Below are 27,031 nucleotides of genomic sequence, written 5' to 3' on the forward strand. Positions count from 1 at the left end.
AGCAGAGTGTGCACAAGGGTTCAAGCGCACCCTCGGCTCTGATGTAGCAGAGCTGAGGGTGCACAAGGGTTCAAGTGCACCCTCGGCTCTCCTACATCAGAGCCGAGGGTGCGCTTGAACCCTTGTGCAGCCTCGGCTCTGCTACATCAGAGCCGAGGGTGCGCTTGAACCCTTGTGCACACTCTGCTTCATCAAGCTAATAGAATGCATTGGCCAGCACTGATTGGCCAGAGTACGGAATTCGGCCAATCAGCGCTGGCCAATGCATCCCTATGGGAAAAAGTTTATCTCACAAAAATCACAATTACACACCCGATAGAGCCCCAAAAAGTTATTTTTAATAACATTCCCCCCTAAATAAAGGTTATCCCTAGCTATCCCTGCCTGTACAGCTATCCCTGTCTCATAGTCACAAAGTTCACATTCTCATATGACCCGGATTTGAAATCCACTATTCGTCTAAAATGGAGGTCACCTGATTTCGGCAGCCAATGACTTTTTCCAATTTTTTTCAATGCCCCCGGTGTCGTAGTTCCTGTCCCACCTCCCCTGCGCTGTTATTGGTGCAAAAAAGGCGCCAGGGAAGGTGGGAGGGGAATCGAATTTTGGCGCACTTTACCACGTGGTGTTCGATTCGATTCGAACATGGCGAACACCCTGATATCCGATCGAACATGTGTTCGATAGAACACTGTTCGCTCATCTCTAATAATGACTCTTTCTTAAAAAATCTTCAATATGTCCTGTGTATAGATGAACATATCCTTCAATTACATAAATAACAAGAAACTTAAAACTGAGACTGTGGGTCCTTCAAAAAATATTCTGGGAGTAATGGTGTAGGAGGATGAGAAAAAGATAATCTATTAAGTGCCTTCTGGTTTTGAGGGCTATCATATGTTTTTTGATTGGGTTGTTCAAATATGTCTTCTTCAGTGACATATGCAGAAATGCAGCCTCCTAACATGAATTACAGAGCTGATCTGGGTTCCTGTAGGAGTGCTGGATCAGCTCTGAATGAGCTCCCATTGCTGTACATACAACGCTCATATGAAGGCAATCGGGTAGTTAAAAAGGGTACATCCTTGCAGGGTTAAGAGTGGACTACTTGGACATATAAAGACAATGGGCAATCTGGAACTGGTTCCAGCCTGATCTATTATGTTACTATATCTGACATATACTTACTGTACGGTGTACCGCTCTCAGAGTACAGTGCAATAGGCGCTACTGTGAGGAAGGACGCTCCTGACTGACTGTCCTTCTGACGGTGAAGAGCTACGGTACCAACAACGATAGCTCGTCACTGGGGGCACAGAACGTGAAAGCCGACAGTGCGCTGAATGCAGCGCACTGTCGGCTTCCTAGCGGTATATAAAACCTGGGGCATGTGCCCCAGGAGGTGCAAGGTCCTCTTTAACACAATATTGCTTTTTATACTGTATCATGAACTGATATTCCATTTGAGTTTATGTGATTCCACCAAGTGGTTGTGTTATGAGTTGTGGCCAATGAAATATTTTCTAGAGTGTTACAATATTTTATTGAATTGTTTTAATGAGAAATTGAGTCTTTAACCACATTTGATCTAAGTAAAGGATAGAAACATCTGTACCATCTAAAGATTCCAAGAGTTTAACTAGAAATCCACATTCTTCAATGATCCGATCCTCAATTGTTCTCTTGCCCATGCCAAAATCACGTAATTTAGACACTGTGAATCTTCTCATTGCTTTCCAATTTTCACCATGAGAAAATGGTATTCCTGGGAGAGCACAAAAAATACTAACATACCACCATGTATTTATTGCTAATAAAATGTACAGATTTAGTTGACTTAACAATCACAGGTAGATCATGTTTGCACAAACATATTAAGTTGTGCTGCTCTCAATTCACTTGAATTATCAGGTAGTCCATTCATTTGCATTGCAGGAGCCACTTGGCAATTCATATGAATAGTTGGCAGCACCTGTCTCCTATTACTCCTAACCATTACCTAACACTTCTATGTGGTTGGATTACACACTTATTACATTGACAGCAGATCACTTTCAATTGAATCGAAAGTAACTGGTCACATAGCTATGTAACTAAGAATCCTTGCACAAAATTATTCTGGTTCACAGGAGTGTACAGATATGCCAGAATGATTAATACTTATTAATCATTCTGACACATCTCTAGGTCCCCTGTGCCAAAATAAGTGCAGGGACTCCTAAAGTTTCATAAGAGTCCATGCATTAGCTATGTGACCAAAATACTCACTGTGACACCACATTGAAAGTAGGTCAGTGAAGTCTTTAATACTTTATTAGTAATGACTAGAGATGAGCGAGTAGTACTCGATAGAGTAGGTATTCGAACGAATACCACGGTATTCAAAATACTCGTACTCGATCGAGTACCACTCGCTATTCGAATGGAAAAGTTCGATGCAGAACCAGCATTGATTGGCCGAATGCTATACAGTCGGCCAATGAATGCTGATTCTTCGAATATCGAACCCTATTATACTCTATGGGAAGAAAATGCTCGTTTCAGGGGTCGGCAACGTTCGATCAAATTATACTTACCAAGTCCACGAGTGAGGGTCGGGCTGGATCCTCCGAGAAGTCTTCTCCTTGCAGCGTCCCCGCGGTGTCTTCTGCCTCTGAATTCACTCTGCCAGGCATCGGGCCTAGGCAGAGCCGACTGCGCATGTCCACTTGTAGTGCGGGCATGCGCAGTCGGCTCTGCCCAGGTCCGATGCCTGGCAGAGTGAATTCAAGGCCGGAAGACGCCGCGGGGAAGCTGCACAAAGAAGACTGCTCGGAGGATCCAGCCCGACCCTCACTCGTGGACTTGGTAAGTATAATTTGATCGAACGTTGCCTACCCCTGAAACGAGCATTTTCCCCCCATAGACTATAATAGGGTTCGATATTCAATTCAAGTAGTCAAATATTGAGCGGCTACTCGAAACGAATATCAAACCTCGAACATTTTACTGTTCGCTCATCTTTAATAATGACTGCTCTCTGACATCAGGCATTTCTAGGGTGGGGCTTAGTATTAGCAAAAAGGAAGAGTCTACCATTAAACCCCCCCCCCCAATTATTACCATAGCACCCACTGCCAGTTATCAAGACGAGTTAGGTATATTCCTTAGCTATCACTATATTGGGGATTGGCTATGTAGGATGTACAGATGTAGGAAATTGTAACATTAAACTGATAACAGTCCGGACAGAAGAGAATAAAAGTGATTGAATTTGTTGAAAAAATGTAATTTGTAATGTTAAACTTTGCTACATCTCTATATGAGCATCTAAAAAAAATATACTTAAGTGGGTACAAAGACAGAAAAGTAGATTATAACTTCAATAGATTACCATATCCAAAGTTAATCATTTTGAATATTGGGATAGGAGGTCTTTCTGCAAATTCGTCAGCATAATCCACTAGAGCACTTTTAACGGTTTCATACCCAGACAGCACCACCATTTTCACGCTACCCATTTGAATGCTGTATATAGGGCCATAGGTTTCTGAAAGCTGAAATAAAATAAGAAATTGTATAAGGGTTCAGATATTTCTATTGTTTTAGACAGAGGCAAAATTTAGAAAAATAATCTAAAAATAACAATAATAATAATAGTAATTTGCATAATAAAAATAAAATGCAGAATCGGGAGGACAAAAGGCAGAACAGAGCCTGTGGTGGGCAGAGCTCTAGACACCTTCATAAAAGGATTTTAAAAAATTTGAGAGCTACCAGGTTAGGATTGGGTCCCGCAGGTTGTCATCATAGCGCACAACGCCACCTGTGGGTCAGTCTAACCATCCAGCTTTCACCTTACTGAGCATGCTCAGACGTATTGGAGCTGCTCACAAGCTAAGTGCCATTTCTCTCCTACTGAGCATGAGCAGTGAGGTCATGGCCACCGCCCCTATTGGGTGGGGACTTCCCTTTAAATAGTGTGAGCCGACGCCCGCCGGGTGCTCACACTTTGTCTAAAATTTCCTCAAAGTCAACGGAGTGAATGACAGTAGTCAGGGATAGGCTCCAGTATTCAGGCAGGTTTGTCAGACTAGGCCTCTGTGTGGGGTTCCTCTGCTTCTCCTGGGTGCTGTTAGTTAGGATCTGTAAGCCCTGAACTGTCAGTTCTACACCAGGGCTAGGAGCGGTAGACGCCGTTCCAGCTTGTGGAGCTGCAGCAGGCTTGGTCTCTGAGATAGGGCAGGGCAGCATAACAGAGGCATAACAGAGGCACTGTCTCCCTGTTTACATCTTGGGAGACAGATTTGCATATTCTTCCCATGTTCCCTTGCAGTGGAGCAACTATGGCTGTATAAGTCTCCACACACCTGAGAAGGTGGTCTCTCCCTAAGGATGGACGTTATCCCCATAAACTGGTTACTATGTTATTCAGGACATTAAGAGTCTGCTATGGTTACAATGTGTCCTGCATCTCCTGCAGTCTACTCCGTTCTCCCTTGTTTGTTTTCCCTTCACCACTCTCTATAAAAATAACGACTTGCCGGTCCACTGCTAATGGGAATAGTATAAAGGTGAGAGTGTTGAAAGGGGACAGCCGGAAATCAGTATTGATCAGTCTGCTTGTATCGGTGGTTCCCGATCAGTCAACCCACCCGCTGACCTGCCTCCAGTATAAACCGTCTCCCTTATTTCTTTCTCACCTTAAGCATCAAATATTAACCCCTACGTGTATTCCTAAATAAGTAGTTCATCAGGGGGAATTGTAGCAAATGCCCTACAAACGATGTGCGGTAAAAATCACAGTTCGCGGGACCATAGTGGTTGGCCCCGCTATTTAGAGACTGACACTGGACGTTGTGTCTTCTCGGGTCTAAATAGTCCAACCCAAGAGAGCCGCGTCCTTCCTCTCCACCTCCCTACCCGGCTACACCAATCACTGTGTGCTGGGACGGGCTCAATCTTCGGATGCGGCTCCGTCAAATCTGGCGCCTGCGCGAATTAAGAATAAAACTCAGGTATTCCTCTCTCGTCCATGATACCTTCTTGCTCGCTGTATACCTCGGGTTGGCTTATTTATGACTCACATCCATCATATTCTACAAAGGTCATTATGACGCAGAGGTCATAATGACTTCATCCTAGAGCTCCTGGGATTTATTCTAACACACAACGTATTCTTATTTAACAGCAGGGTGTATCATCAGCGGCGGGGCACCGCGATGGGGGTATCCTGCCGCACCTACCTATGCCAATCTATATCTTGGGTTTTGGGAAGAGACGGTGGTATTTGGGGAAGAATATGAAGAATGGACCAAATATGTGCAGCTGTGATTGCGATATATAGATGATATCGTCATACTGTGGATTCAATGAGTTTGTTAAGCGATTGAATGTGAATGATTTGAATTTACATCTTACTTCGTTTGTTCACGAATGACAGATACCCTTCTTGGACATTACTATCATGGTTATGGAAGGGGGTACTTTGGGCACAACTTTATATCAAAAACAGACTGCGACAAATTCAGTGCTGTCATGGGAGAGTCATCATCCCCTCCCATTGATACCGAAGGGACAATTCCTTCGGGTGAGAAGGAACTGTTCCACCTTACTAGAATATGATACTAAGAGTCAGGCCTTATTGCAGAGAATTTCGGCCCGAGGTTACCCCAGAGATCTCTTATAAAAATCACGAGTTAATGCAAGAGCAACCCAAGAGAATCACTATTGGGCCCTAGGGTGAGGGAGGAAGATCCCAACATGATACGTATGATTGGCACTTATGACAAGCACGTGAAGGAAATCTCCAAAATTTTTGACAATTATTGGGAGATCCTTATGCAAGATACAGATATTAGGGAGCAAATAACACCACGCCTGTCAATCACATATAGAAGGGGTAGGAACGGAGGTGGTGGCGCATGGGACGGGTTGAATTTATAAAATCAATCAGTTTATTAACTGTAAAAGCGAAGGAGTCATCTACGCCACGACCTGTTAGTGTTGTATCAATTATGTTGGTAAAACTAAACGTGAACTACGGAGAAGGGTCTTGGACCGTATAGGGGACATTGTCCACCGACTGGATACACCGGTGGCAAATCATGTGTGGGCTTGCCATGCGGGCGACCCATTCTCGATTAAATTCCAAGGGGTCAAAAGGGTGCCTAAATCAATTAGGAGAGGGGACTGGGACGGGCTAATTCTCAGGAAGGAGGCACAATGGATATTCAGATTCAAATCCGTCAAACCCATAGGTCTGAATGAATCCATTTCTTTTTTGCCCTTCCTGTAGATGGGCCCAGACAGTTTTCCCCTGACATTCATCCATATTTTATTTCATATGGAGACAGGGGCGTAACTACCATAGAGGCAGCGGAGGCGGCTGCCACAGAGCCCGGGCCATTAGGAGGCCTGGTGACAGCCGCTACCGCTGCGTTTTTTTTTTTTTAAATAGGCTGTTACGGGCCCTATTCACTTGCCGATCCTGGCTGGGCTGGGATCAGCAAGTGACACATTAGTGACATCACTGGATGGGTAAAGACATTATAACTAATTAATATACCCAATCAACATCCCCTTCCTCATCGTATAGAGAATAGATAACAGATGAGGAGAAGGGAGATTGGAGTGAAGCACTGATATAGCTAGCCACAAGTGATGATGTGGACAACAGGAACTGTTGGAGTGGTGGCTTAAGTGCAATGAGAGATGTCGGAACAGTCCTCTAGGTTTCAGAATTATATGAATGTGCAAGAATATCAGATTTTCCTGGCACAAAATATACAAGATTTACAAATATCCCCCAATTTTGATCAATTAATATACAAAACCTTTCCCCAGCTCAAAAACGAACAACACAAAACAAAAACATCCCCCCCTCTTTATAGTGGTATCCATCTTTGTAGAATATGATGGATGTGAGTCGCTACATAAGCCAACCCAAGGTATACAGGGAGCAAGAAGGTATCATGGACGAGAGAGGAATACCTGAGTTTTATTCTTAATTCACGCATGCGCCAGATTTGACGGAGCCGCATCCGAAGATTGACTCCGCCCCCATGAGCGAAGCCCGTCCCAGCACACAGTAATTGGTGTAGCCGGGTAGGGAGGCGGAGAGGAAGGACGCGGCTCTCTCGGGTCAGACTATTTAGATCCGAGAAGACACAACGTCCAGTGTCAGTCTCTAAGTAGCGGGGCCAACCAGTATGGTCCTGCGAACTGCGTTTTTTACCGCACATCGTTTGTAGGGCATTTGCTACAATTGCCCCTGATGAACTATTTACTTAGGGAAACGCGTAGGGGTTAATATTTGATGCTTAGGGTGAGAAAGAAATAAGGGAGACGGTTTATGCTGGAGGCAGGTCATCGGGTGGGTTGACTGACCGGGAACCACTGATACAAGCAGACTGATCAATACTGATTTCCGGCTGTCCCCTTTCACCACCCTCACCTTTATACTATTTTCATTACCAGTGGATTGGCAAGTAGTTACTTTTATAGAGTGTGGCGAAGGGAAAACAAACAAGGGAGGACGGAGTAGACTGCAGGAGATGCAGGACACATTGTAGCCATAGCAGACTCTTAATGTCCTGAATAACATAGTAACCACACTCTTTTGTAATTGGTATCCCTCTGGGAGTCTAATAGAGGGCGCTATTTGGGGACTGATTAGGGTGTTTTTAACATATAAATAATAAAAGTTACATTTTATTGAGTTTTTAGCAGAGTAGAGACTATTTGTGTGCTGATAGTGACAAGTTTCTCTACACCCGTGTATGCAACAAACACATTGGAGGACTTACTGCATCCGAGGCAGGATCAACCAGGTGTGTGAAGCTACTAGCAGCCTGTAGTTACTGGCCAGACCCCGGGCTGCAGAAGACAGATAAAGGCATCTCTCAATCTCACCAATGGGTTCCAATGGCGGCATTATTATTGCACAATCCCTTGGATGCCGAGGTCATGTTTGAATGCGTCATCCAAGGGATAAGACCCCTGATCGGAATGCAGCTTTGACTGGGGTTAATGGAGCGGGTGTTGGCAGACAGTTACTATTACTTACTTTTTGAGTGGTATTTTGTGCTATAGAAAAATCATGAAAAATGTGAAAAAAAGACACATTTCTCCTCCAGCTTTGTTTATATTTTCGCAGATATTAAAATAACAAAACAATAAAGGAACAAACTTAAAAATGGCTTTTTCCTGAACTGGTAAAGAAACAAAGTAGTAAGATAGTAAGTAGTAATTATTAACCAAGTTGTGTACTATTTGTCTGAAAAACACTGCTGTTATGCAATGGTCACATAATCACTTCCCAAAAACTAATGGAATTGCTATGTTACTAATTTCCTAATAAGTAGATACATGATAGGATCAGCAGATGGCAGGAAAATAACCTACCAAAACCATTGTGATTCACAGAGAGTAGTCACAGACAGGATGGACTTGGCTGCACGGAACCCAGGTTGCAACCCCAGAACAAGTTGCCAGAAAATAAGAACTTTTGCAGGCTAAGAACCAAAGCTGAAGCCATATTGCAGATTAAAAGAGAAAGTAATACGAATTCAAGATAAAAACCAGGAAAGGACAGGAAAAGCCAAAATGATAATAGAAGAATGCCAGAGGATCAGGCCATGCTCAAGTCCTGGGGGTCACAGATAAAGCCAAAAACAGCAAAGGCACCCGAGAGACCAGGAGAAAAAAATAAATCAGTAAACCAGGAAATCAGTAGAAGCCAGGGAAAGGCACTAGAAATGAGTTGAGAAACAGCGGATGGTCAGATATATGCAAACTATATAATGGTTAGATTTATTATTATTATTAATATTATTTATTTATATAGCACCATTAATTCCATGGTGCTGGACATTATTATATTAATTCCATGGTGCTTTACATTTGGGAGTTACATACAATACACAGAATATACAGGTAGATATAATACTAACAATGACAGACTGGCACAGTGGGGTAGAGGGCCCTGCCCGCGAGGGCTTACAATCTATGAGGGAAGGGGGGTAGAGACAGAAGGAGAGGGGGAGACTGTACAGATGGGGGTGCGGTGATAGTGTTATTGGAGGTTGTAGGCCTTCCTGAATAGGTGAGTCTTCAGGGCCTTCTTGAATCATGTGATTGTGGGGGTCAGTCTTATGTGTCGTGGTAAGGAGTTCCAGAGTATGGGGGATGCACAAGAGAAATCTTGGAGATGGTTTTACGAGGAGCGGATGAGAGCAGAGCGGAGTAGGAGGTCATTGGAGGATCTGAGGTTACATGTGGGCAGGTAGCGGGAGATTAGGTCAGAGATATATGGAGGGGACAGGTTGTGGATGGCTTTGTATGTTAATGTTAGTAACTTGAACTCTATTCCTTGGGCAATGGGTAGCCAGTAACGGGATTGGCAGAGGGGAGTGGCCGATGAAGAACGCGGGCTGAGGAGAATTAAGCAAGCAGCACAGTTTAAGGTGGACTGGAGGGGGGTGAGGGTGTTTGCTGGGAGTCCATGGACAAGGGTGTTGCAGTAATCTAAGCAGGAGATTATGAGGGCATGGAATAGTGTTTTAGCAGTTTCTGGGGTGAGGAAGGAGCGGATTTGATGGATGTTCTTGAGCTGGAGGCGGCAGGAAGTGTTGAAGGTTTGACTGTGTGACTTGAAGGATAGGTCAGAGTCCAGGCTTATCCCAAGGTATCGTACCTGTGAGACAGGGGTAAGCGTGATTCTGTTAACTTTGATAGATGGGTCAGGTTGAGGGGCCATACGGGGTGGGGCAAAGATGATGAACTCTGTTTTCTCCATGTTGAGTTTGAGAAAGCGGGAGGAGAGGAAGGAGGCTACGGTCGCTAAACAATTTGGAACTCTGGCCAGCAGGGAGGTAATGTCTGGTCCAGAGATGTAGATTTGGGTGTCATCGGCATAGCAGTGGTATTGAAAACCATGACATTCTATGAGTTGACCGAGGCCGAGGGTGCAGATGGAGAACAGGAGGGATCCTAGGACGGAGCCTGGGGGACACCTACAGAGAGAGGGCGTGGTGAGGAGGTGGAATGTGAGTGGGAGACGCTGAATGTGTGGTCAGTGAGGTTTGAGGAGATCCAGGAAAGGGCCAGGTCTAAGATACCCAGGGAGTGGTCGACTGTGTCAAAGGCAGAGGAGAGGTCAAGGAGGAGGAGGACAGAGTAATGACGCTTGGCTTTGGCGATTAGAAGGTCATTGGTGACTTTAGTTAGGGCAGTTTCAGTGGAGTGCCGGGGTCTGAAGCCTGACTGAAGTCTGTCAAAGAGCAGGTTGGACGAGAGATAGCAGGATAGTTCTGATTGAACATGTTACTCAAGTAGTTTTGATGCGTACACGAGCAGTGAGATGGGACAATAGTTGGCTGGAGAGGATGAGTTGAGGAACGGTTTCTTAAGTATAGGTGTGACTGTGGCATGTTTGAAGAGAGAAGGATAGGATCCATTGGTTAGAGATAGGTTGAAGATATGGCTAAGGGCTGGGGTGATGACTTTAGTGAGTTAGGGGATGAGATGTGACTGGATCGGGTCAAGTGCGCAGGAGGTGAGGTGGATTTAGAGATTAGGGAGGAGAGCTTTTCATTAATGACAGTGGAGAAACAGGTTAAGGATGAGGAGCAGCGAGCAGTTGGGTAGAGGGGTTGCAGGGGTGTAGGGTGAGACTGTTTTGAAATAAGAGGCAAAGTCGTCAGCTGAGATAAGTGACGTCGGAGGGGGCACAGGAGGATGGAGGAGGGAGTTGAAGGTAGTGAATAGCTGTTTGATGTTGCAGAATAGAGCAGATATGAGTGTGGTGAAATAGATCTGCTTACAGAGGTGAGTGAGTTCTTGAATGCAAGAACTGCCTCTCAGTCTTTTAGTCAGGTCGGTGTGCCAGAGTTGTCTATTGATCAATCAAGTTCTGGTGTTTGTGAAGGGGGCCACAAGGGCTGAGGTAATGGTGGTATTATAGAAGGCAGCAGCAGCAGCATCTGCGTTCTGGAGTGAGGATATGTCAGCGAGTGGTAGGAGAGAGTCTGAGAGCGTGCGGATGTCAAGGCAGTTAAGGATCCTGCGGGGGGGGGGGGGGGGGGTTGTTTTAGTGGTTGGGGTGTCTATTACAGAGGAGATGGCAGTGAATTTAAGCAGGTTGTGGTCAGAGAGGGTGAATACAGAGTTAGGGTAAGTTCACAAGGGGTTCTTTGGATCGGAACCTGAGGTAGCTGTGACTGAAATCCGCTGCACTACCCCGGCATCCAGCCACGCACTCCGCTCCGGATTAGGCCCAATGAATGGGCCTAGTCTGGAGGAAGGTGTGTCTTCCCTGAGCGGCTCCCATTGATTTAAATGGGAACCGTCTTTTTGGTCAGGATTTTGAGGTGGATACGTGTGAACTTACCCTTAGAGACTCTGCATATGGAGCAGAGGCAGGTGAATATGAGGTCTAAGGTGTGCCCCTTTATGTGAGTGGCAGAGAAAGACCATTGAGAGAGACCAAAGGAGGCAGTGAGGGACAGGAGACTGGAAGCAAGGGAAGTCTGTGTTAATAGGGATGTTGAAGTTTCTCCTGATGATGGTGGGTGTGTCTGTGGATAGGAAGTGTGTGAGCCAGGTGGTGAAATGGTTGATGAAAGCAGCGGTAGGTCCCAGAGGTTGATATATAATGTCCAGTTGGAGGTTGGAGGGTGAGTAGATACAAACAGAGTCCACTTCAAAGGAGGACGGGGGGTGAGGGCAGGTAGCACTTGGATTGGGGCAAATGAGCAGACGGGAGGATGCCTACACCTCCACCAGATTTATTGTTGGGGCGGGGAGTGTGCGAGAATTGCAGACCCCCGTAGAAGAGGGCAGCAGGGGAGGCCGTGTCTGATGCTTTCAGCCATGTTTCTTTGATGCTGAGAAATGTAAATTCATTAGAAATGGAAAGTTCATTGATTTAGTCAAGTTTATTGAGTATAGAGCGGGCATTCCATAGTGCACCAGAGAGGACAGGGGGAGGGGCAGGAGTGAGTGAGATAGGTTTAAGATTTAGGGGGTTCCGTTCGGTATGGGGAATGAGCCAACAGTAGAGAATTGCTGGGGTGGTCCAGGATTAGGAGATATGTCGCCAGAAGTAAAGAGTAGCAGGGAGAGGGACAGCAGGCATAGGTAGGAGAGGGTGTGGGGGGTTGTGTGTGTCTGGGGTGGAAAGCCTGCAGGTTTGTGAGTAGCTGTGCAGAGAATGTTATATGGTGGGGTAGGATAGATGGGGAGATAATGATTTTGTTACTGACCAGGCTGGTTTGGGGTGGAAAAGTGTTTTTTTTACAAGTATAGGAAGAACAAAAGTGATTATAGTGAGAAGCATTTCTGTTAGACAAGTTAGAAGTTTTTAGTAGTTGGTTTGTGTTCCTTTTTGGTCCAATTCTGGCCTAATTTGGAATGCATGCTTAGATTCACACTTTGATTGCATGCTTGGATTGCACAATGACCTCAGATCACAATGTCCTACGCACTTACGTTTATACAAACTAAGGTTTGTAAAATGACCATCAGGTGTGAATAGGGTTGTGGATATATGCAGTAAGAATCAAGCCAGAATTAAAGACATTGAAGAGAGGAGAGGAAAGGGTTGGGGGAGGGGAGGAGGGGGTTGGGGCAGGAGGGGGTTGGGGCAGGAGGAGGAAGGGGTTGGGGCAAGTGGGGGTGGGGTTGGCGCAGGTGGGGGTTGGGGCAGGAGGGGGTTGGGGTTGGGGCAGGTGGGGGTTGGGGCAGGAGGGGGTTGCGGTTGGGGCAGGTAGGGGTTGGGGCAGGATGGGGTTGGGGCAGGAGGGGGAGGGGGTTGGGGCAGGTGGGGGTTGGGGTTGGGGCAGGAGGGAGTTGGGCTTAGGGCAGGAGGGGGTTGGGGGGATCACAGCAGGGTATACAGACAGAGGTATAAAAAACTAATATAATTGCTACAAAGTGATTAGAAACATAACAGAATGATTGATAATAACAGCAAGCAGAAGTGGAGCAGATTTTATTGCTTCCTCTGGGTAACCTCTGACCTCAACCAGGAGAATATTAATGTCCCACTAAGCAGAATGTTATACTAATCTTACTTCATGTATAGGAGATTGCATATAATAAATTACCTTCATCAGAGTTTCACTTGGTCTCTTGAGATTTATCATGTGCATGTTTCCAATCACTGGCAATTTCCAGGGTCCAGGAGGGAAATTTCCAGCAGGAACATCAGAGGTCCATGACGTAAGATGTTTTAAAATATATACAAATAGCAGAAGTAATAGCCCATAGAGTATCAGTGTAGAGTACGAGCAGTCCATGGCTGTTCCTGATATCACCTGCTCGGTATCCTCTAGATCATCACAGACCTCAGAGCTTTAACACAGGGTGAGTTTACGATTTCACAAGTCCGGCTAATCATTCTCTACATGATAAACTTTGCTTATCTTTACTGCTTTTTGGGCTAGCAATTAAACTGAACATCGGATCATCTAATGACTTTATTTTTATCCTTACAGCTCTTTAATTTTTAACATTTTTGTAATTGTTTTATTTTTTGATATTGAGCATTTTAATAAAAAAAAAATTCAATGGAAATTAAGGAAACCAAGGTATTCGAGGCTTGAACGTGAACGTAGAAGACATAGTCATTTAGAAGTTTCTATCCATATAGCAGAAATTAAGTTTCTTGTAGAAAGAGAATAGAAGGAGGAAAAGCTGGGATGGATAGGTGGAGGAATGGAGGCAAAAAAGAGTCAGAATATTGACTCAGCTTGTCTATGTTATGGATATTCCTATTTCTCTAAGGACAGTAGGTTTTTTATGTAAATTGCAAGTCCCATACAGGGATCATAATCTACATTTTTCCCTATCAGTATGTCTTTGGAGTGTGGGAGGAAATCCAGGGAGAACATACAAACTCCTGGCAGATGTTGTCTTTGACAGGATTCAAACTCAGGACTCCAGCACTGCAAGGGTGCAGTGCTAACCACTGAGCCACCGTGTTGCTCCAAACAGTAGTTTTCCAGCCAGTTGGCGACCTTTCTTACAAGACATCAATACATTAAATAATTGCATCAAAACTTGCCACAATGTAAGGTTCTGTCTATACAGTGTTGGCCAAAAGTATTGGCACCCCTGCCTGCAGTTCTGTCAGATAATACTCGTGTTCTTCCAGAAAATGATTGCAAGCACAAATTATTTGGTAATATCTTCATTTATTTTGCTTGCAATGAAAAAACACAAAAGAGAATGAAAAAAAAGTCAAATCATTGATCATTTTACACAAAACTCCAAAAATGGGCCGGACAGAAGTATTGGCACCCTCAGCCTAATACTTGGTAGCACAACCTTTAGACACAATAACTGCGCACAACCGCTTCCGGTAACCAGCAATGAGTTTCTTACAAGGCTCTGCTGGAATCTTAGACCATTCTTCTTTGGCAAACTGCTCCAGGTCCCCCCTGAGATGTGAAGGGGGCCTTCTCCAAACTGCCACCAAGAGATCTCTCCCCCTCCCCCACAGGTGTTCTATGGGATTCAGGGCTGGACTCATTGCTGCCACTTTACAAGTCTCCAGTGCTTTCTCTCACCACCATTTTCTAGTGCTGACCTAAAGTGTGTTTTGGGTCATTGTCCTGCTGGAAGACCCATGACCTCTGAGGGAGACCCAGCTTTCTCACACTGGGCCCTACATTATGCTGCACAATGTGTTGGTCGTCTTCAGACTTCATAATTAGAGATGAGCGAACAGTGTTCTATCGAACACATGTTCGATCGGATATCAGGGTGTTCGCCATGTTCGAATCGAATCGAACACCGCGTGGTAAAGTGCGCCAAAATTCGATTCCCCTCCCACCTTCCCTGGCGCCTTTTTTGCACCAATAACAACGCAGGGTAGGTGGGACAGGAACTACGACACCGGGGGCATTGAAAAAAATTGGAAAAAGTCATTGGCTGCCGAAATCAGGTGACCTCCATTTTAGACGAATAGTGGATTTCAAATCCGGGTCATATGAGAATGTGAACTTTGTGACTATGAGACAGGGATAGCTGTACAGGCAGGGATAGCTAGGAATAACCTTTATTTAGGGGGGAATGTTATTAAAAATAACTTTTTGGGGCTCTATCGGGTGTGTAATTGTGATTTTTGTGAGATAAACTTTTTCCCATAGGGATGCATTGGCCAGCGCTGATTGGCCGAATTCCGTACTCTGGCCAATCAGTGCTGGCCAATGCATTCTATTAGCTTGATGAAGCAGAGTGTGCACAAGGGTTCAAGCGCACCCTCGGCTCTGATGTAGCAGAGCTGAGGCTGCACAAGGGTTCAAGCGCACCCTCGGCTCTGATGTAGCAGAGCCGAGGCTGCACAAGGGTTCAAGCGCACCCTCGGCTCTGATGTAGGAGAGCCGAGGGTGCACTTGAACCCTTGTGCACCCTCAGCTCTGCTACATCAGAGCCGAGGGTGCGCTTGAACCCTTGTGCACACTCTGCTTCATCAAGCTAATAGAATGCATTGGCCAGCGCTGATTGGCCAGAGTACGGAATTCGGCCAATCAGCGCTGGCTCTGCTGGAGGAGGCGGAGTCTAAGATCGCTCCACACCAGTCTCCATTCAGGTCCGACCTTAGACTCCGCCTCCTCCAGCAGAGCCAGCGCTGATTGGCCGAATTCCGTACTCTGGCCAATCAGCACTGGCTAATGCATTGTATTGGCGTGATGAAGCAGTGCTGAATGTGTGTGCTTAGCACACACATTCAGCTCTACTTCATCGGGCTAATAGAATGCATTGGCCAGCGCTGATTGGCCGAATTCCGTACTCTGGCCAATCAGCACTGGCTAATGCATTGTATTGGCGTGATGAAGCAGTGCTGAATGAGTGTGCTTAGCACACACATTCAGCTCTACTTCATCGGGCTAATAGAATGCATTGGCCAATCAGCGCTGGCCAATGCATTCTATTAGCGTGAACTGAGTTTGCACAGGGGTTCTAGTGCACCCTCGGCTCTGCTACATCAGATTGCTACATCTGATGTAGCAGTGCCGAGTGTGCATCAGATGTGTAGTTGAGCAAAACTGACTCAGCACTGCTAAGTCTGCATTCGCATAGGAATGCATTGGCCAGCCTTCGGCCAATCAGCGCTGGCTCTGCCGGAGGAGGCGGAGTCTAAGGTCGGACCTGAATGGAGACTGGTGTGGAGCGATCTTAGACTCCGCCTCCTCCAGCAGAGCCAGCGCTGATTGGTCGAGTTCCGTACTCTGGCTAATCAGCACTGGCCAATGCATTTCTATGGGGAAAAGTTAGCTTGCGAAAATCGCAAACTGACAGGGATTTCCATGAAATAAAGTGACTTTTATGCCCCCAGACATGCTTCCCCTGCTGTCCCAGTGTCATTCCAGGGTGTTGGTATCATTTCCTGGGGTGTCATAGTGGACTTGGTGACCCTCCAGACACGAATTTGGGTTTCCCCCTTAACGAGTTTATGTTCCCCATAGACTATAATGGGGTTCGAAACCCATTCGAACACTCGAACAGTGAGCGGCTGTTCGAATCGAATTTCGAACCTCGAACATTTTAGTGTTCGCTCATCTCTATTCATAATGCCATGCACACGGTCAAGCAGTCCAGTGCCAGAGGCAGCAAAGCAACCCCAAAACATCAGGGAACCTCCGCCATGTCTGACTGTAGGGACCGTGTTCTTTTCTTTGAAGGCCTCTTTTTTTTTCCCTGTAAACTCTATGTTGATGCCTTTTCCTACTTTTGTCTCCTCTGACCAGAGAACATTCTTCCAAAACATTTTTGTCTTTCCCAGGTAAGTTTTGGCAAACTCCAGCCTGGCTTTTTTATATCTCTGGGTAAGAAGTGGGGTCTTCCTGGGTCTCCTACCATACAGTCCCTTGTCATTCAGACGCCGACGGATAGTACGGGGTGACACTGTTGTACCCTCGGACTGCAGGGCAGCTTGAACTTGTTTGGATGTTAGTCGAGGTTCTTTATCCACCATCCGCACAATCTTGCGTTGAAATCTCTCGTCAATTTTTCTTTTCCGTCCACATCTAGGGAGGTTAGCCACAGTGCCATGAGCTTTAAACTTCTTGATGACACTGTGCACGGTAGGAACATTCAGGAACATTCAGGTCTTTGGAGATGGACTTGTAGCCTTGAGATTGCTCATGCTTCCTCACAATTTTGCTTCTCAAGTCCTCAGACAGTTCTTTGGTCTTCTTTCTTTTCTCCATGCTCAATGTGGTACACACAAGGACACCGGACAGAGGTTGAGTCAACTTTAATCCATTTCAACTGGCTGCAAGTGTGATTTAGTTATTGTCACCACCTGTTAGGTGCCTCAGGTAAGTAACAGGTGCTGTTAATTACACAAGTTAGAGAAGCATCACATGATTTTTCAAACAGTGCCAATACTTTTGTCCACCCCCTTTTTTATGTTTGGTGTGGAATTATATCCAATTTGGCTTTTTGACAATTCTTTTTGTGGTTTTCCATTGAAGACAAATTAAATGAAGATAATACCAAAGAATTTGTGATTGCAATCATTTTCTGGAAGGAAATGGGTATTATCTGACAGAATTGCAGGGGTGCCAATACTTTTGGCCAACACTGTAGTTAGACCATTGTTGCCAATAATTTGTCTCTGGAAGAGTACCCACTTTCCTTTGCCAGGCCTGAATATAAGTAGTGGTAATGTTCCCTCAATGGGATTTGATGGTCTTGCTGTAGGGTATCAAATTTAGGGGTTTGCCATCTCTGACATAGCTCCCCAGAAAAATCCATGTGATTGCAATCCTGTGAAGAAACCTGAGTTTTGTAACACTGGTTGCAAAGTTTAAAAGCTTATAATCAATTTCAACATATCCTTGTGAATGAGTCCAAGTCTAAGAGAGTGTTCAGTAACCCTGTTGTCAATTTTAGGAATATATGTTCTCAGGTTGGGGGACAATATCAACGCTTGTGAAAAGTACGGTGGTGGAGTCAAGCAATACCCAACTGATGACATTGGGGTTACAGTTCCAGGCTGTTAACTGTGATAACTGGAAGGCATAGTAATAAAGTTTTAGACCAGACAGGTTAAATCCTCCCTTTGTCAAGAACCAATATAGCACAGATTTACCCACTTGCCAACGTTGGCCTGTCCAGATCCTCAGATTTCGGAATTTTCAGTTAGAGGACTCCTCTGTTTAGTATCCTCACAGGTAGGTCACAATGGAGATTGGTTGCAAAAAGAATCTCTGTTCAGCCAATGACATAAAACTAACATCCTCTATTATAAGACCCTCCCATTCTCCAAGATTTCTCCTGAGTTGCACCACTTCTTTGGAATGCTCTACCACCCAACAATCAGATTATCAATCCTGAATTTCTATAGCAAAAGACACATCTCTTCAGGCAAGCCTATTACATTTCCTAACCTATTACTCCGGTAGTTATGTTCCCTAAAACTCCACTGTCCATTTCCCCTCCCCCACAGACATATACACAGGTTATTCCATGGGACATGATGCCTTTATCTGAATATAACCCTCTATGTCCAGGCACTTTGGAAATTATCTGATCGGTGAGGTTACTTGGATGCCCACTAGAGATGAGCGAGTAGTACTCGATCGAGTAGGTATTCGATCGAATACTACGGTATTCGAAATACTCGTACTCGATTGAGTACCACTCGCTATTCGAATGGAAAAATTTGATGCAGAACCAGCATTGATTGGCCGAATGCTTTACAGTCGGCCAATCAACGCTGGTTCTTCTCCTACCTTTAGAAGTCTTCTCCTTGCTGCATCCCCACGGCGTCTTCCAGCTCTGAATTCACTCTGGCAGGCATCAGGCCTGGGCAGAGCCGACTGCGCATGCCCGCGCTACAAGAAAATGGCCGCTTTGACTGTAAGCGGCCATTTTGTTGTAGTGCAGGAATGCACAGTCGTCTGTGCCCAGGCCCGATGCCTAGCAGAGTGAATTCATTGCCAAATGACGCCGCGGGGACGCTGCACGGAGAAGACTTCTTGGAGAATTCAGCCCGACCCTCACTCGTGGACTTGGTAAGTATAATTTGATTGAACGTTGCCTACCCCTGAAACGAGCAATTTCCCCCATAGACTATAATAGGGTTCGATATTCGATTCGAGTAGTTGAATATTGAGGGGCTACTCAAAACGAATATCGAATCTCGAGTATTTAACTGCTCGCTCATCTCTAATCCCCACCGATTTGCTAAAATGAACTCATCACAGTAAAATTTTGTAGACAATCACATATGTACAGTAAGTACATTCCCTTTTATTGCAATGCATGTTTAGTATTTGGGGTAGGGAACGGTGACATCTTAGTCCATTGAATCTAATACATTCAGCTTTAGTAATTGCACAATATAAAGTAACAATATTAATATATATATATTTTATTTCTGCCCCAGATTTGTGATATAACAGACGTCACGCCCGTATAAACTATATTCTGTGAATCCAAATATCTCATGAAGTCGCTCTATCCTCTCACATCCGTGGCACACAGCGGATTTTCTGAGCCATCGGGGAAATTGTAAATCCGGACAAAGGTTTCAAATAAAGGTTAGTCTCTGAAGGGATATGAAATGTAAATTTTTGCATAAGAGTAGTAAAGAACAGGAACAACTCCATTTTTGCAAGTGTTTCCCCGGCGCAAACTCTTCTTCCTTGAGTAGATTACAAATGAGAAGAGAAGACAGTGAGAGATACAATATGTGAGTAAAATACACCTTCTTCTAACTCTGTGTTAGCGCCTTGTTTTACAGCTTGGCTATTTTTTAACTTTTTCTTCTATTTTTTATTTTGTATTTGCTTTTCAATTCATTTTTTTTATTTGGTCTCAACTATAGCAGAGTTGGCCTTAGTTGCACCTGGGCAGGTACCAAGTTTTGTAGCAATAAAATGAATTACTCAACTCACCACCTCCTGGAGCCAATAATGTTAAAGTTCTCTTCCAATATACAAGCAGGAAAACAACTAGTGGGTCACAAGCAAACATAAATCTCCTGAAAAACTGGAGCATTCCAGAACTCTGCATTGCTAAAGACATGACTATTTCCAACAATGCCTCTGTTTTCTTCTCCGGACCACCTCTTCTCTCGCGCTCCCATCGCGTCTTCATCCAAAAGTGCCGACTGCGGCTGTCTGTCGGCCAAGTTCCTGTGGCCTCTCCCGTTCAACCACAGGAAAATGGCCGACGGACATTAAATGAAGATGTGGTGGGAGCGCGAGAGAAGAGGCAGTCCAGAGAAGAAAATGGAGACGTCACTGGAGAGTTTTCAGACAGTAGAGGGGATGGTCCCTTAAGAAAGAACAGTCTTTCTTAAAGCTATTCCTATGTGTATTTAGTTAAAAAAAGTTAATTCTAATGATAGAATCCCTTTAAGGGCCCCTTCATACGGTGTAAGCGCTCGGCTCATTCCGAGCCGTACACACGAGCGCTTCTAAACACTTCCCATTCACTTCAATGGGAGCGCTCTTAAAGCCGGCCTGCCATGTTTTTCAGGAGATACCAACATTCATTGGTCTTGATAGATTAATATATGGGAAATCTGGGACACATGTTCTGCTCTCTTTCAGTCCCTTGTCAAAATGAGAATAGGATAGAGTCCACTATGATTCCGAAGCCAAATTGGCCACATTGTGTACACTCACTAGAAACCTTAATCAGTGCGGTATGTCTTTTTTTCCTATCAGTATGTCTTTGTCGAATGGGAGGAAATCCACGCAAACACAGAGAAAATATACAATCTCCTTACAGATGTTGTTCCTGTGGGATTCAAACCCAGGACTCCAGTGCTGCAAGGCTGCAGTGCTAACCACTGAATCACCATGTTGCCTCTAACCATATTACATTTTTAGAAAATTAAAAGTTAAAAATATTTGCAAATGTAGGAGCAACACGGTGACTTGGTGGTTAGCACTGCAACCTTGCAGCGCTGGAGTCCTGCAAGGAGTTTGTATGTTCTCCCCGTGTTTGCGTGTATTTCCTCCCATTCTACAAAGACATCATCATCATGGCATCTTTCAGTCCTCATCTGGTCTCTTAGGTGGCATCATGTGACTGAGGTCACTGTTGAGTCCTGCAGTTGGCCAGTCACATGGAGCATGGCGAGCATCATGGCATAAATTCGTGAATTTTCTACTGTCTAGCACTTGTCAGAAATCCAGTCATGATTTCCTTATAGTGGCCAACTATTTTCTCAGACATGCATTGTCTCTTCTTGTTTCAGTATAGGAAATGATGGAATCATGGCTGAGTTTCTGACAAGTGCCAACAACAGAAAATTTCTGCATTCATGGTTGTATCCACTGACAACTGAATAGGATACAAGCCTGTCCTCACTAAGATGGTTAGAGAACACCTAATCTACAAGCCTGTAAGAAATTCGAAACAAAGTTTTTCTCCAATTCCACCCCTTTCTGAATTTTTTTCCAGCTTCCCACTACATTATACAGAATACTCAATGATACCATTACAAAGTGCAATTCATCCCCCAAACAATAAGCACTAATACTGTTCTGTAGAGATGAGCGAGTAGTGTTCGATCGAGTAGGTGTTCGATCGAATACTACGGTATTCAAAATACTCATACTCGATCGAATACTACTAGCTGTTCGAAGTTTAAGGTTCGATGCAGAACCAGCATTGATTGGCAGAATGCTATACATTCTGCCAATCAACGCTGGTTCTTCTCTTACCTTTAGAAGTCTTCTCCGTGCAGCGTCCCCGCAGTGTCTTCTGGCTGGAATTCACTCTGCTTAGGCATCCGGCCTAGGCAGAGCCGACTGCGCATACGCGGACATGCCCTCGCATGAGCAGTCAGCTCTGCTCAGGCGTCGGGCCAGGCAGAGCCGACTGCGCATGCGCAGTCGGCTCTGCCTAGGCCCCGATTCCTAGGCAGAGTGAATTCCAGCCGGAAGACGCCATGGGGGCGCTGCGCCGAGAGAAGACTTCAAGGAGAATCCAGCCCGACCGTCACTCGTGGACTTGATAAGTATAATTTTATCGAATTTTGCGTACCCCTGAAACAAGAATTTCCCCCCATAGAGTATAATGGAACGAACAGTGTGTGGCTGTTCGAATCGGATTTTGAACCTCGGACATTTTAGTGTTCGCTCATCTCTACTGTTCTGTAAATGAAAAAATAACAAAGTTATAGGGTTTAGAAGGTGGAGAATCAAAATTGAAAATCAAAAATCGATAAATGCGTGTGGCTGGATGGGATTTGAACACACAATGAAGATTAAGGGTCCCAACAGTGGAACACCCAACTCCGTTATTGTTGGGTGCTTTGTCTATAAGAAAAGAGTAGCTCAAGTGGATAACCCCTTTGAAAGTAATCCCACCATCTCTGATCCAAACTCTTTTTGATTACGGATTTTGACCATGGAAGGTCCATCAGGAGTAGACCACTCATATAGTGCTTATGATACATATTATTGAAAGTAGATTACCTGCTGAAAAGGGCATGAATGCAGCTCTCTTAACAAACTGGCCCTGAGAATCAAGGAAATGTTCGGGGTAGAAGGATTTTGGCTTCTCAAACTGTGTACTATCATGTAACACCGACTCCAGAAGGGGAATGATGTACGTGCCCTAAAATGAAGAGAACTAAGTCAACAGAGTCTGATCTGCAGGTAAAACATTAACATTTAAGAATTTTTAAGAATTATTCCGACCCTAACCAACCCCAAGAAATATCCAATAATATATAATAACTACAGCATTAACTCCTGTATCACATTACCCAGTCCACCTGGCCACCAACATTCCCAGTTCTGTCTCCTTATGTTACCTTAAGCTTCTCCAAAAACACATGGCAGTGGTCATCCCTGTAAGTACTTACTGGAAAATCCTAACTGCACCCCCACGTTATAAGAGCAACAGTACGGTGTAACAAAAACTATTCAGAGCCAAAAAAGACAACAGCAGAACTCACCTTTGGTAGATCGTAGCCCTGAAATACAACATCTCTGGTGGTCTCTCTTGGAAGATCCACTGGTAAAATATTAGCGAGTCTCTGAGTCTCATGAATAACGGCATTGGTGTACGGCATATCCTTACGATGGTCGATTCGCGGTGTTGCCAATCCAATCACTTTTTCAATTTCATTGTGTACTCGCTCTAATAAAGTTTTTGGAAAGTAATTTTTTTCAGAGTTGATATATTAACTTTCCAGTTGTGTCTTTTATTATATGAAATGTGCTGGATTGATACGACCAGACAGTAAAAATTGGTAGAATGATATTGAACATGGGATCACTCATGGACATAGACCATAGTGCCAGGTAAGTTCATTTCAAGTCTACGAATATCCCCTTTAAAGGGATTCTACCATTCAATTCAAATTTTTTGTCGATCAAACGTAGGAATAGCCTTAAGAAAGGCTATTCTTTTCCTACCTTTAGATGTCTTCTCTGCGCCGCCATTCGGTAGAAAGCCCAGTTTTCATCGGTATGCAAATGATTTCTTTCGCAGCACTGGGGGTGGTCCACAGTGCTCAAACAGCACTGGGGCGTCCCCAATGGTGCGAGAGAAATCTCCAGCGCCACCTGCATCTTCTTTAGGAATGGCCTCTCTGCATGTCTTCTTCCGGAGCTGGGTTTGAAACTTCCAGGCCTCAGGCCTTGGGCAGAGCCAACTGCGCATGCCCGTGGCCAGAAGAAAAATGACCGCTTACACAGTAAGTAAGCAGCCATTTTCTTGTGGCCTGTGGGCATGCGCAGTCAGCTCTGCCCAAGCCTTAGAAGTTTGAACCCAGCTCCAGAAGAAGACATGTAGAGAGGCTGTTCCTAAAGAAGATGGAGGCGGCGCTGGAGATTTCTCTCACACCATTGGGGACACCCCCAGTGCTGTTTGAGTGCTGGGGACTGCCCCCAGTCCTGCAAGAGTACTAATTTTCATACCAACGAATGGCGGCGTGGACAAGACATCTAAAGGTAGGAGAAGAATAGCCTTTCTTAAGGCTATACCTACGTGTGATCGACAAAAAAAATTATGGTAGAATCCCTTTAAGGAATTTATATTAGGTTAAAGGGGTTGTCCCATCACAAGGATCCTATCTATACTGCTTGTTAAGGTGGATTTAAGACTTTTCCTAAATACAATCCTTCAGCAAAACTGCTTTGTTTGTTCACTATCTTACTTTATTCAATTCATTGTGGCCACAGCCCTGACTTAGCTGCTCATGAGTCAAGTGATGTATCTGCCTGCTGTCAGGGGGGAGGGAGGAGGGGCTAAGTGCAGGGAGCGAGCCTGTGTATCTAGCTATTCCTGTGTCTACACCATGTGACCTAGGTCCTGCACTCAGATAGAGGAGCTGCTTTCATGTCTTCTGTTCTCCCAGTTATCAGGCTAGCTCATTCAGTTGTGTTCATTATGGCAGAGACAGGCAGTCTCTGTATGTGACACAGAATGGAGTTGCTGCTGCCTGTACTTCATAGTCCAATATGGGTGGGCGGAGCTACACGTAAATTTGGGGGCGGGGCTAAACGACAGGTTGCATGTGAAACCCCACCCACCAAATGATGCAAGAAACCAGGAAGAAAGAAGATTTTACAGCAGTAAAGACTGCTGAGTATGCGAGCTGGGAATACCCCTTTAATGGACTCTTATCCAGCTCAGGGTTCTTATCCTTGACCAGAATGCAGAATGGTTAGGATATGGCGGGTTTATGCTACATTGCATAGACCACCCATACATTTGAATGGATGGTATGTGATACTTCATTTCCACCATGATGGCGCTACTCAGAATTAGTCATGATGAAGTTTACACACACATTACCTCTGACCGTGGTGGTCCTATGTGATCAGATTTTTCTAAAGGACACCATTTTAACAAGAATTGATTGGCTAAGGTAGAGAACCTCTTTAAGTTGTTGATGAAGAACTTACTCTGAATTTCAGGGTTCTGGATCATAAATAAAATGGCCCATCGGATCGTAGAGGATGTGGTATCAGTTCCAGCCATGAATAAGGTTATTAAAACGCTCAGGAGATTATTTTCGTGGAAAAATGTGTCGGGATCAGACTTTTCCTAAATAGGTAAATACAAATATTCATCTAATTCATGTACTGGATTAATAATATTAATATCCGAAAATGTAGAAAAGAAATTTGTTGTGAAAAAAGTATGATCATGTCCGGAAAGGTAAGACCACTTCTGCAGATGATATTAGAAATTTATAGTAAGTTTTATAGAACTGACATATACCATGTACGGGGGTCTGTCTAATATAGATCTGTCTAGAATCACTGGCCAGAAAAGTCATGGACAACCTTTTTTCAGTTGAGAAGAATGGACAGCTCATTAGACCCCCCTACAGTCAATGGGGTCTCCCAGGCTCCACTGCTATCCACTATTTTTAGTGGTCCATTTGCCTATTCCGATGGACCAGAAGAATGGACTCCCGGCAGTAGTGTGAACCTTGTGTAACATCTTCCCTGGGAACATTTACTCAACCCATTGGGTGAGTAGGATATGAGTAAATTCAACAAAATCATTTGATGTAGTCAATTTTGAATGGATGTTCCCATCTAGATAATCCATTGTTGTATATTAATATCATAGAGGGGGCTTCAAATTGGGAGCCCTCTCTATGACCTAAGAGGCATAGCCTGATGCCGGGTCTCAAACTAGCCTGGGAAAATGGGCCTCACAATGTAATATCCCCCAGCATTGGCCCAACACAGTTTAATGTCCCCCACCATTGGGAAGCTTTAGGCTGAGTTCAGACGGGGGTTTTTGGTCAGGAGTTTGAGGTGGAATCCTGCCGGTCATTCCCTTTTTCCACAAGCAGTTTGTTTCCGCTTGCGGAAAAAAAAAGCAATATGTTCTTTCTTTAGGTGGATTCCGTGGCTCATTCAGCCGCCGACATCCGCCTCGCAACTCAGCCTTAGAATTGGGTCAGGGTTCTTTTCTCCACTATTCTACGCAGAAAGTGAGCTGCAAAAAGCCAGAAGATGACAAGTATGGTATGGAGAAACTTGAGTGGCTGCACCTCCGCTAACCCTACAATGATGGATCCAATGCAACTGGGACAGAGATGGTTAATAACTGGTTACTGGGAATTAGAAAAACTGAATCAACTGATGACTGGAAAAAAACTGAATGAATGGATCTCTAGAAAGGACTCCTTCTAGGGCCAGTTTCAGATAGGGCACATTTTTGAGACATTATTATAGACAAGTATCCTTCCCTGACCATAGGTCTACTGGTTGAAGTGTTCTATGATGTGGTCAGTTCAGGTCAAAGTTTTGGGATATTCTTCAGTACTAACAAGTACAATATGTTTATCTGTAACTGGCCTAAGTAGGTATTTTCCAATGGACGCAATCCATGAACTACTTAGTAAATAAAAGATTATTTGCATATTTTTACCTCCTCCTGTTTAACAAGAAATGCATCAATATATCCGCGCTGGTCATCCTTGTCCAGTACTTTACGATGTTCTGCAGACTTCATCTTGAAGTAGGCATGTAGCTCCTCAACGTTCTGTTTTATTTTTGTGTGGGTTCCAGGAAGGTATTGAAAGAACGGTAATACATTATATCGCTACAAAAGGAAACACTGAGGGTTAAGAGAATAGTAAACCATGAGCAGAAGTCCGATAACTCATATAATATCCGCAATGTAGGAAAAACATACTAGAAAAGCATTCTAGACATCTGTCTTCCAGATAAAATGGTTACTGGAGGAAATTTATCAGTAGTGGATAGCAGAGTATATATATAGGGGAAGAGGAGTATATAGCTGTGCATAGAATTTCAATAACTGCCAGCTGAACTACTGTTTGGCTCGTGGCTACCCTACCTTTCTTTTTGGCTCAACATGTCCCAAGATGTGTGGAGCGATATTACAGCTTAAAAGAAAGAATTATGGTTTTGTGATACTTTGTCACAACATGTCTATTCGACATGTGTCTATGTGCAGCTACCTAGTGGAGGCATTGTGAATTGCAGCCTATTAAGATTTTTGATACTATGTATGATATTCTATAGAATGTGTCTCCGGAGAAATTGGAGTCCTTTATGATATGTGATCTAAGGTC

At 44.5% G+C, this 27,031-nt stretch overlaps 1 pseudogene; it reads right to left on the bottom strand.

Annotated features, from left to right (window-relative positions):
• The window catches only part of LOC142198590 (uncharacterized), a 64,812-nt pseudogene that overhangs the window by 22,713 nt on the left and 15,068 nt on the right, over positions 1-27,031 (bottom strand).

This window comes from Leptodactylus fuscus, chromosome 3, assembly GCF_031893055.1.
Source record: "Leptodactylus fuscus isolate aLepFus1 chromosome 3, aLepFus1.hap2, whole genome shotgun sequence".
NCBI lineage: Eukaryota > Metazoa > Chordata > Amphibia > Anura > Leptodactylidae > Leptodactylus > Leptodactylus fuscus.